Below are 12,566 nucleotides of genomic sequence, written 5' to 3'. Positions count from 1 at the left end.
CTACCGTTCACGAGATGTCTTGATCAGGAGCGCAAGTGGAGGCAGGAAGGAGGAGGACGACCAGCCTGTCTCTCTAGCAAGTCTCTCTGCATCCATGGTAGTACAGTTTTACTGTAACTGTCAGCAAATTCCATCTAACTGAGGTAAGCACTCAACGGCTATTCCAAATGGGCTCCCTGTATTTATAGCGAAATTATGCTCCGCCTCCGACACCTCCATACCAACGGCAAACCAAAGTTCATCACAGCAATGGGTCGCTGCTTCATCGCTGCTTCATCGCTGCTTCAACGCCTGACACCGTTCCAGCAATCCCGTGTCCGCTCGTAAAGCGCTTACAGCCGCTCCAACTAAGTTTGTGCAACGTTTAATCACCGCCCGGGCAAAGCTGGCGAAGCAGCAGTGGTCCAGTGTTCAAGATTTCTGCGTTGGCGTAGCGAACCCAAGCGTCGACGAACTTCCGTCTAGCGGCGCCAAACTTTGACTGGGCGTTGTTGAAGCGGTGATGAACGTTGCCGTAGCGGAAAATTGCCCGCTCCTCACCGCTGGCAATATTTTGTGCAGCTCAAAACTTTTGGAGCGGTCGGAGGGACCATCAGTGGAGGCCGAGCGTATACGGCGTTGCCTTAATGGGGGCCAACTTCTGTTAAATGCGCAGTTACGAGCGGTGATTAATTTTTTTCACCGCTCCAGGGACGCTACAGCAAAGTTGGGGCGGTGTGACCGGGCCTTTAGGTGGTGGTCGGAGAGTAGGCACAAATTGGCAGCCACATTTCCATCAGACTACCCCAGGGCAGCTGTGTCTACAGACGTAGAGTATCGACACCAGTGTGTGACTGAGCAGTGAATGAATAATGGGTTCACTTCATTGTGAAGCGCTATGTCGGCTACTGTAAAATCGAATACATTATTATTGGAGTGACATCCGGAAAATGTCAAATTCAGGCTGGCACAGTTGTGTGTGTGTGTGTGTGTGTGTGTGTGTGTGTGTGTTGTTTACGTGCACGGATGGAGACTTCAATCTCTTTCGTGCCGTCCTGCCATGTCTCCTGTGTCATCGCTAGCTTGCTTGCTAGCAAATGAGAAATATGTGTGAGTGACTTAATCATTTCTTGTGTCGATCGTTACGCTTGATCGTTAAAATTCAAACAAAGGTTTGAACTTTTTTGAGAGAAATGTGAGAAAATGTTATTGCCTGTCTGAGAAAAGTGTGTAAAGTGTACGGCGAAGGTTTTTACAGCCTTAAATCATATATTCTACTGTAATTGCAAACTAATGAAATTGGCTACTTCACGGATTTCACTTATTGTGGGCTCTTTTGGGAACCTAAAGGGTAACAGTGGGTCTGTGAAGTTAGCAAATAGATATACAGATCATGTTGAACATGCTAATTTCTTTCATGTAGACTGAAACGGATCAAATTGAAACAACAAAGTCAATGTAATCGAGTTTAGTTTTGTGGATGCGATCACTTTTGATTTTTGTATTCGCACACACAATTGTGTACAATGCATTCGGCTGGCGGTGGCTGAGTGGTTGTCGTGTTGGCCACACAGTCAGGAGGTCTGCAAGACCCACGTTCGAGTCTGTGCTTGGGCATCTCTGTGTGCACATGCCTGAAGTCAGCTGGGATAGGCTCCAGCCTACCCTGGTGAGGATAAGCGGCATCGAATATGGATGGCTGGCATTTGACTGGCTTTAACCAATCAAGTTGCATTTTGTTTAATTGTTGTAAGGACATCATAAAATAGCGTTAAAGTTACATCATGCATTGAAATGGAATTAGCATTAGCACATCAAGTTGGAGTTGCATTGGAAAAACAAGCGGAACCAACTTGCTTCTTTGAAACACTTGAACAGAATTGAAACATTTGACCAAGACAGCGAAGGGAGGCCAATGAATCACAAAGATGATGGCGGCGAGGGATCCGGCACGCCGACTTTCATGGATACTTTTTTGGACTTATGGTTACCTTTCTTTGCCATTCTTCCAAAAACATGTTCCTGTTGTATTTCAAGCCTAAATTTCACATTTTGTTCAATGATTGCTTTGTGTCGGCTCTTTCGAGCTGCGGTGGGGAACCTATGGCTCGGGCGCCAGATGTGTTTCTTTTGATGACTGCATCTGGCTCTCTTAACACCGTCAAATGTGTTTCTTTCTTTCTGTTTTGCTGACATTTGAAAGCACAACATGATATAAGTCACAGCGTTAAAAATGACTTTCTGATGCATTTTCATCCATTCATCCATTTCCTGCCACCGTGCGGGTGGCCAGAGCCAGTGACAGCTGTTGACATGTGGCCGATATTTTCCGGGTCCGAAGCCAAAACAGGGTTACTGCGGGATAATACAGTAGCCTGAGAGGTCAGGACGTGAACTCAAATCGTCACCTCGTGTGTTCTGCAGAATTTTGCTGAAGCAGATGGCAAGAAGAAAGAACGATACGGAGTACGGTCAAAGGAAGAGGCACGTGCATGATCCGCTGTTTCCAAGCTCAGCCCAAACAGTCATCAGGCAGCTCGTGGAGTCCAACAAAAAGAGCCTCAAGGAAGCGAGCACTCGAGCTGCCAAGCCTCAGGACAGCAGAGGACACTGGAGGAAGGGCGACGGCACTCAGAGCACCGACAGAGGCTTGAACGCTCTATGAGACATGGTCCACCTGCTAGGCGCTAGTGTGTGTGTGTGTGTGTGTGTGTGTGTGTGTGTGTGTGTGTGTGTGTGTGCGTGTGTATTGTTTACACATGGTTAGCAATTCATACGCAACAAGATTTGACCGTTTTCATATTTTCTGGTACTTGAGATTTGTTCCTGACGCTATAATTACAATATTGATTCAATGGTCCTTCAATGGTCTTGTAATGTCAGAAGTTGTGGTTTCAGTCTCAATATCAGCAACACTGGCCTGGGATTGACTTGGTATCGGACTGATACCAAATTGTTTTGGTATGTAGATGAGGTGGCTATTAGCAGAGTGGTGCTTTCAAAGACACATGAGTGCAGTGGCTTTTACTTTGACAGAGTAATGGATGCTGTTGGTCCAGAGATGGTCTACAGTATCAAAGCACTGCTGTTGTGTCTAACAGCGCATGTTGCTCTCGTTTGTTCAAGCCAAATGTCAGCGCCGATGACAGACTGGGTGCTCACTTGCGTCTTCTTCAGGACGCTGTGATTTCCACCTTCACGGAATCACAGAATTTATTGAATGCGGAATCTCACGGAAAAAGACATAAAGTGAATGAGCTTCTGTCATCGCAAGGAGAAGGAACGTTCGCGCGGGCAAGTCTTTCAATCGCTCCATCGTGGCGGAATCTCATAACGCTAACCTGCCCCCTCCCCAACCAAACATGTCAAAACGGAGCCTAAAACGCCGGCGAAAGCTGGCAAACAACCGTGGAGACTCCTCTCGTACGGAGCGTGAATGGAAGCGTGACTAGCTTAGCTTAGCAGAGCATGCTAGTGCGACTCGTACCGGAAACTCATTCGGTTCTACGCGTGTGCGGAACGCGTCTACATCCCGTCGGTCCATTTTTCGGCGGTCATGTGTTAGGCAACAAGATTTCTACTCCTCATGTGTAACTACGTCATCTATTTGCCTATTTTATGGCAGTTACAGATCGTAGACGTCAGCCAACAAGATTTCTACTACGCATGTGCAACATACGTCACCCCCCCCCCCACTCCTCTAAAAAAAACTTTATTACGATTGGAGAAATTACAACATAATCAATCCTGTTTTTCTCATATCCAAGGTGCAAGTGTTTTAATTCTCAGCCATCTTTTCTTGGTTCCAGAAATCATTTGAAGCGTTTGCTAGCAAGCTATGTTTGGATGGATGCTATTTGTCTGTTTAGAAAACAACTAGCTGAATCCTCTAGATCAGGGGTCTCAAACTCAGTTCCACTGGGGGCCACTGGAGGTGGAGTGTGGGTGAGGCTGGGCCGCATCAAGTATTGGGAGTAGGGCCTCACGATACGATACCATTCACAATACATCCATGTGATAACACCAGTTAGTTCAGTGTTGGTGTTTACTTGCCCCTGCAAGTGTGGAAGTTGAGCTTGCCCGGCTGCAGTTACACTACTCTTTGATGTCCAGTCGCGGGCCGCAAGATACGATTTGGTGGGCCCCAAATGACCCGCGGGCCGCGAGTTTGAGACCCCTGCTCTAGATCTTACGTTCCCAACGTAAGATCTGGGTACGCCAGTTGTCACTGGGGGCAGGTGAATAAAAATGAAAATATTAGCGCCTGACGCTTACAATTACGAGCGCACCTGAACGCCTCATAGCTCAGAGCGCACCGTCAGAGCGGAACGAAGGAAGGAGACGCGGCATGAAGTTCTTCATTAGTTAGATGAGAGTTAGATGAAGTAAATAGGTCTGATGATGGCGTTTGTGTACGAAGAGTGTTTCATCCTGAAGGTTTAGCTTATATCGGTGCTCCGATCCCCGCACTGTGAAAACCTGCCAATGTACGTGAGTCGGGATGGGAGAGTGGAGATTCCCCACAAAATGAGGTTTTAGCGCTGCTTGTATGGATTATTTGTGTCCAATAATGTGCACATTTAAATCATAGCCGTTGCAAGACAAAAGTGAAGCTCAAGTTCAGCCCATTGAAAAAGAAGGAGCCCAACATCAGGCTGAAATAAAAGGCATGTGCTCCCGGGCCAGTGCACCTCTCCTCTACCAAATCTTTCTCCCTCACCTCCACGGCACCTGCGTGTCCTCTCCCTGCTTGACCTCTGTGTCTTTCCTACCCGCAGGATATCCATAAATGGAGGTTATCCATACGTCTGTTCATGAGGAACCATACTATTTTATTTATGTATTTATTTTACCAACGATACTATCCATCCGTCTTCTATGCCGCTTATCCTCACTAGTGTCTCCAGCATGCTGGAGCCTATCCCAGCTGACTTCGGGCGAGAGGCGGGGTACACCCTGGACTGGTGGCCAGCCAATGGCAGGGCACATATAGACAAACACTCACATTCATACCTATGGACTATTTAGAGTCTCCAATGAAGCTAACATGCATGTTTTTCCTAGTACGGAACCCCGGCAGATCCAAAGAGGAAACGTCAAACTGCCTATGTGTCTTTCAGGGGTGGAAATGAGTCAAACAAACGTAGATTTATGACAGATAATGTTCCCCAGGTCATTGTGTCACCACGCTCTTTTGCTCATTTGCAAGCGCTCTCTCTGCAGGAAGGCAGCCGGGCGTAAACAAGCACTTTTTCTTGAACTTGTGTGGCATATTGCAGTATTATTTTGCACAAGGCGTGTTCATTTGTGGCATCATGCGTTCATTCGTTCCAGCAGATCGGCCACCTGACGTTAGCTGGAGGGAAGAGGTGCTGCCAATGCACAGCATGGGTGTATCGGATATACTATTGCACATCTGCAGTGTTGTGTCTCGCTATGTGTGTGTTGCGTCTAGCTCCTGTCTGTTCCTACGCTGACTTGTTGCTCCTTTTGGCCTTTGGTCAGATCTTTAACAGATCTGGGATCCGCTTGTTGTTGCTTGACACAATCCATTAAGCCAATTAGAACTGACCTTTCACCTCTGTGAAATGAGAGGAGACAAACACAGGAGTTATGGTAGCACAGACACGCGCACACACACACACACACACACACACACACACTCACACTCACACACATGAATATGTTGTTCAGTGTTTCTTCTTTCCGGTTTAAGACTGAAACACCACAGACGTACGTGTAGATATCCATATCGACACTCCATATGCATGCACTGTATAGCAGTGACATGCGGTGAGGTTCATGGCTGGTGAGGCATACAGGTTGCTCATCGTCTTAAAAGGATAACAAGAAAAAGAAGGCGGGATTCACATTGGTTGGTTAAAAAACTGTTACATTTGTGTTCTTACCTTTCATTTGTTCAGCAAGTATCCTTCTCCAGGAAAAGGTGTGATACGTTGTTGTTTTGGGTAAATGTAATCCTCCATCTTGCCAGTGAAAGTCATTCATTCGTTCAGCAGAGCTGCAAAATACTTGACATTTGACTAGGTGTTTGTCCCCAGCTGGTGCTGCTGCTGTAAAAAATAAAAATAAAAACAACTCACAAAAACGCTGGCTTTTCCTCTCTATGGAAGGACGATAACACCTTAGTTTAACGCCCTAGTTTGCTGCCTTTTCAGATTAATAAAAAAAATCCCAGATTTTCTACATTTTTCCCATTGGAATTGGATGGAGTTCCATATTTGTCACACTCCTCAACCAATTCGGACCGCGTCCCAGACAGACTGCACACATCATTTGGGAATATTTCATTTTGCAAGCAGTTTTGGTCTGCGCCATACAGTGTTGGAATTTCCTTTGAATGATCCCTCAGGTGCATTTCCTGATCTGTAATTCATGGCGCGTGCAGCAGAGGGCAGTCATGCTTGTTTAGAGCCAAAATGTGAGTGAAGAAGTGTTAGAAGAAGAAGAAGAGATTCAGGAAGTGTTACGCCGGGGTTTTTTTTTTGTCCTCTTAACTTTTTTCAGCATTAATTTCTAACATTAGCATAGTAGCATTTTAGCTGTTTTCATGAGTAGAAACCGGTATAAACACTGCTATCATGTCATGTTAGTGCTAGCATGCTAATATTAACATAGTAGCATTTCTTGGACATTTTAGTGAATATTAACACACGCAGACACTTAGCTCTACCAATGCATGTTAGCATTGTTAGCGTGCTAATGTCAGCTTAGTGACATTTTAGCCGTTTTCATAAGTAGAAACTTATCTGAACACCTTGTGCTATCATGCTAGGTATCATTCATGCAGCCATTTGAAATTTTGGCACATTTCTGCGCCATTCCAGCGCGACTTCGCCTCTTCTGCTCCGACACTCGCATCTTCCCTGCTCATTTTCTGTTTTTTCCCCCATTCATCCATTCATTCAGCTCACGCATTCACTCGCAATGTCTTCTGACATTGCACACCCCTAGTTTTTGTTGTTTTGATTTGTATTTTGAATTTGATCTGTACATATATTTCTATTTCTTTGTAAAAAAAACAAACGAACATAACGAAAATACAGCTTGAGCTGCTCCACACTAACTTTCATCTGTTGTTTGAGGAAAAAGGAAATACACATATTTTGTCTTCAGTGTTTTGTGTAAAACACACCAGTGTGTTGCTGTGGACATGTAAGTGTTTCAAAATGCTGCATGTGTGCACCATTTTGTTGCTAGAATGACATTTTTCGAAGGTAATGTTGGGTTTCCATTGTAGAGTTTGATCGCAGCAGCGAGGTGGTGTGTCTGATCTTGCTTGCTTTTTGACACGGCCAGACAAATTTTGCTAAATGTGCGGAAGCAATCCAACAGGCGCCGTGGTCCAACTCAGTGCACTAACTGAGTGCACTCAGCCAAAGGCGGACGCTGGTGGCAGCCCCGTCTGAGGTTTCTGCCGTGTATTTGATCAGGAAATGTGCAATTTCTGCATTTTTTACTGAGGAAAATGTTACTTGTTTTTTAGGCTCCGCCTTCCCTGCCATTTTAGAGCAGGGAAGTGATAAAAATATAAAAAGAAAGTAAAATAATCCGAAACTATTAGAGTGATGAGGAATCAAAGTAAATAAATGTAAATGTGTCAGCTGCAGAAATGGACCGCATGAGAGCATAAGAACAAAAGAGGGAGTGCGGCATGTTTAGTCTTTAAGAAGCAACACAAGTCCCTGGGGCCTCATAGGCACCAGCCAGTCTACACAAAGTGTGTGTGCGTGTGTGCATGTGTGCGTGTGTGTGTGTACATACTTGGAGTCGGTCATCTTCTTAGCATTCAGGATCATCTTTCCATGAACGCTATGTCTAACCTCTTCAACCCTGGACCACTGCGCAAGCAGAAGAGAAAATACATGACAAGGTCGTGTGCGTGTAGGAGGTGTACATGGATGATGTTGCTATGAAAGTATTTGTCGCTTGCTGTAGATGTGACAATGTACATATCACGAGTACTGGATAAGCGTAAAAGAAAGTATTTGGTGAGTTTCAGTGGAAGAGGAATGATGTCGTGTGTACTGTAGTGTCGTGTGATTGTGTTTCAGATGCTGCTGTTAGTTACAGTAGCGGTTGGTCTGATCAAATTATTCACAACATGTTTGAATTTGCCCATCATCCACAATCCTTATGTAGGACACACACGTCTTTTATCTTCTCCGTGCATTCTAAAGATATAAAAACAGCTAAAAAAGAGGCAGCTACGAATGACGCACGGGATGCACCACTTCCACCCATAAAGTCTTCTGAGAAAAAGTCCAAAACGCGTCAACAAGGCTCCATTTACGTCATGTGACCTGTGTATTACCCAAGCTACAACAACATTCTTCTTCTTATTATTATCAGTAACATTGTTACGGCCAAGAAGTACGTTACTGGCGTAGTGACACCTCACCACACCACACCAGCTAGCTACTAGCTCATGAAGAGCTACTGAAAACCGAATGACTAAGCCACATCAATTTAGAGCACTTATTGAAGAACTAATGAGGAACTAATGAGTAGTGGTTAAAGTTAGGTAGGTTCCTTCCTCATTAACGACTGTGTTACCGAGGAGCCTATTAGTAAAGGTTAAGTATTTAACCAAATTGTATGTCCTTTTTGCCTAATTGAAGCATTTCCCAGCATGAAGATGGTTACATGACGTAAAAGAGAAATATAAGACATTCAGAAGATGCATTTACAGACATTGTGATGTGTGGTCACTAGGTTTGAATTATCTCTTAACAGGCACAATAACAATCACATAATAATAATAATCATAATCATAATAACACAGGTTACAGATAAAACTCAAATCTCACTTCCTGTCAACACATTCGGAACACATTTGTAGCAACGCACAAGTCTTATTTATGTCTTACCTGTCTTATTTTCGCTGATTATGTCTACTATGTTGGGTAATAGGTGTGCAAACGTGACTATAAGGTTGTTATTTCATGTCTAGAGAGCTGTAATAATGTTAAAAAGTGTATTTACGAGGTGGTAAACAGGTTTTCTATGTCTTATATATCTTATTTTCTGTTATTATGTCTACTATATCGGGTAATATCAGTGCAAATGTGACTGTAGGGGTGTTATTTCATGTCTACGGGGCTCTAATAATGTTAAAAGTGTATTTAGAAGGTGGGAGACAGATTTTCTATGTCTTATATGTCTTATTTTCTCTCATAATGGCTACTACATTGAAATCCAACATTGTGGAAAAAGTTAGTGGTTGGGGGGATCTGGGTCGGTATCTCCGTTGGGCATCTCTGTGTGCAGTTTGCATGTTCTGCTTGTGCGTGTGTGTGCTTTGCGGGTACTCCGGCTACCTCCCACATTCCAAAAACATGCATGTTAGCTTCATTGGAGACTCTAAAATGAATGTGAGTGTGAATGGTTGTTTGTCTATACGTGCCCTGTGATTGGCTGGCCACCAGTCCAGGGTGTACCCCGCCTCTGGGGCAGTCAGCTGGGATAGGCTCCAGCATACCCCTGTTGCCCTAATGTGGATTAAGCGGCATAGAAAATGAATGAATGAACTTTGCGAATGAATTCTGCGCTAAAAACGCACTCGCTTTACTTTCAGTTGTGCTCATTGTGCCCCCCAACACCGGGGGCTGTGCTTTTGAAACGTTCAATAAACAGTTACTTCTTATCAGTTTGTACTGGAGGTGAACATGGTACTTTCCAGCGCATAAATAACTGGCAGGGTGACACGCTTTGGAGGCGAGGAGTCAAGAGCTTCCGAGCAGCTCCAGGAAGCTGCAGGAGGACACTCAAGCAGGAGTTATGATGCTTTCTAGCCCCCAAGTTGACCTGGGGATGACGCTCAACACACACCACCACTGTGTGCTCACCTCTGTCTGGGAGAGACAGACTGATCAACTGGCTGTTTTTGTATCTACTGGAGGAATAAGCACAGAGTAACAACTCGTTTTGAAAAGTCGTGGGAAAGACCAACAATTGAGCTTTCACTCTCCTCGCCCCAGCTCTTTTACAACCTTCACACCTGAGTTCTTGATCTCACAGCAAGAAGCGTTCAGATTTGGATGGAGAACCAAAGCGGTAGAACATCAGATGCCGAGGTAGACTTCCTTCCACTGGCTGCAGTTTACACCTGACATTCTGTCCAAGATTTGAATGCCTTTCACTTTACACACTTCATGTTTGTGTCGTGGCCCAAATTTATTTCAGTTGTATTTTTTCAGTAGTGATAAGTTAATACTGGGGTGTCAAACTCATTTTCATTGAGGGGCCACATCGCAGTTATGGCTGCCTTCATAGGGCCACTTGTCACTGTTAACATACGTATACGTGCATGGCTCAGATCAAGGGTACCCTTTGCTGTCTTCAACTTCACTAGTGTAGTATTTGAAACTGTTGTTCTAACAATGTGTACTATCCCTATCACTCTGACGTTTATAGAGTGAGGAAGCTTACCAAACCATAAATGAAGCCTGTTCATGTTTTTATTTTGCGCTAGCACGGCTATGTTGTAAAAAATGTGTCTATATTTGGACATTGAAATGTTCCATGTAAAGCATGTCTACTTTTGTTGTGAAATTAACAATATTTTCTCTGATCATTTTGTCATGATTTCTACTTAGAATTAAAGAATGATGTCTGAAATTGGTTTCTAATGTGTTTTATTCAAATATTCTCAGTGTAAAAAAAATAACTGTCGTGTAATCATTAGTGAAAAGTACATAACCTTCGTGTCCGCCTGCCGATGAAAATTTTGAAGAACATAATTCCATGGAAAAACAAACTCCATGATGATTACAATGGTGTATATTCATGGAATAATTACTCAACTCTGCAACTAAAGTGATTTTTTTGTGTATAAAAGAGTAAAATTAGATTATTTGAACAAAAGTCTAACACCGAGTGGACACCGAGTTATGTACTTTACAGTTAAGAAAGAGTGAACTACGGAGGGTTGCTATGGGAAATGGAAGATGTCTCGAGCTCTGGTATGTTGGGTGTGTGTTTTGCAATGTTCGAAGTTTGTGTTGATAACATTACCAAGGTCTATCCACCAGTTTAAAATTTTAAATGTAACACTTGGGTACCCTTGATCTGAGCCATGCACATGAATATAAATATAACCTCATGATATTATTACACAATTGCCCGTGCATTTGATTAGAATATTTTTACTAACAAAGTGATGGATAATTTGCCAGACAAGCAGACATTCAGGGATTTACTTTTGATAGCAAAAAATGCTTGGAATATCTGATCAGATAATATTGAAGTTTAGAAAAACTGCACGCAGTGCATTTTTTCCATCAAAATGAAAGAATAAATACATTTAAAAGGAAAAAGATGAAGTGCATTATTGACACACATTATTCCCAGGCTGGGCTTGATTCCCAGAATCAAAACTAGTCTGGAAAACCTCAACGGTTTCAGTTTGACAGCTTGACACAGACCACGCGAATCCATGCCAGCGTGTTGATCACTCCCTCATCAAACCCATTTCCAGTCCACCTATCTTGCATCTTTTGCTCATATCAACGTCGATTGCATGCCAACGGTCGATCGCGAAGGATAGTTTGGGTCAATCACCTTGTAGATGTCATATGACATCAGTCAGCTGACATTAAGCGCCCCTCCCCTCGCTATTGGCAAAGATGAAACGGTGAAGTGCCGCAAGCGACACACGGAGATGCAACGCTCATTGTTATTATTCCGATTACAGCCGTGAGATGCCTAAATCGGTGACAAAAGTTCTCTGTTCAAATGTAGCGGCTAGGGACGTAGAAAAAAGTCAATTGCTTGATGGCTTTGCTGCGCGTCCTGAACTCCACTACAGAAAGGCGTGTTTTCTGCACTTCCGTTTCTTAAAGTATGATTTGACAATGAATTGTAAAACGTGCCCGTTGCTGAGACCTTTTTAATACGCTGCCTTGACTTCAGCTGCATCATCATCTTCATTTCTTGTATGTCTGTAATGTTTGGTAGCGAATGCTCGCTCATACACCAACTGTGTGTCCAGTGAACACTACGTACTGTAGCTAATTTGACTGACATACTGCATTACCAGTACTGTGTACACAACTATTGAGGGATTATGTGTAATTATCCTTATTGCCATATTGACTTGTGAATCATGAATGATATCAACTGCTTTGAGTACCGTGACACATGAAAAAACGCCAACGTCGCTGTACACTCTGGAGCGGGGCTAGCCACCTGCCATGGCCGGGCGAGGCCCATCCGAGCAGCCTCCGTGCCGCCACGGAGCTCGGGAGAATAGCGCGGGGGATATCCACCTGCCGTGGCCCAGAAAGGGGGCGCTTTGGTCGGACACAAACATGGCACTCTCTCGGCCAGTTCAGCAATGTAGATTCCCCTCGCTCGCCAGCGATTTCTTTTCAAATACAACTGACAGTGAACGAGCTAATGCGGTCGCTATCTAATCATTAGCTAATCATTTATTACATGCAGTAGATTGCAGTGAAGTCACATATCGGTGGGAGCCGGCTAGTTATGACTCGCTAAAACCAACAATTCAAAACATGGCGGATATTCACGTGGCGTAGCAAATGTCTGAGTATATAATAAACCAT

The sequence above is a fragment of the Dunckerocampus dactyliophorus genome, chromosome 13 (assembly GCF_027744805.1).
Source record: "Dunckerocampus dactyliophorus isolate RoL2022-P2 chromosome 13, RoL_Ddac_1.1, whole genome shotgun sequence".
Classification (NCBI taxonomy): domain Eukaryota; kingdom Metazoa; phylum Chordata; class Actinopteri; order Syngnathiformes; family Syngnathidae; genus Dunckerocampus; species Dunckerocampus dactyliophorus.
Note: the sequence above shows the minus strand (reverse complement) of the source record.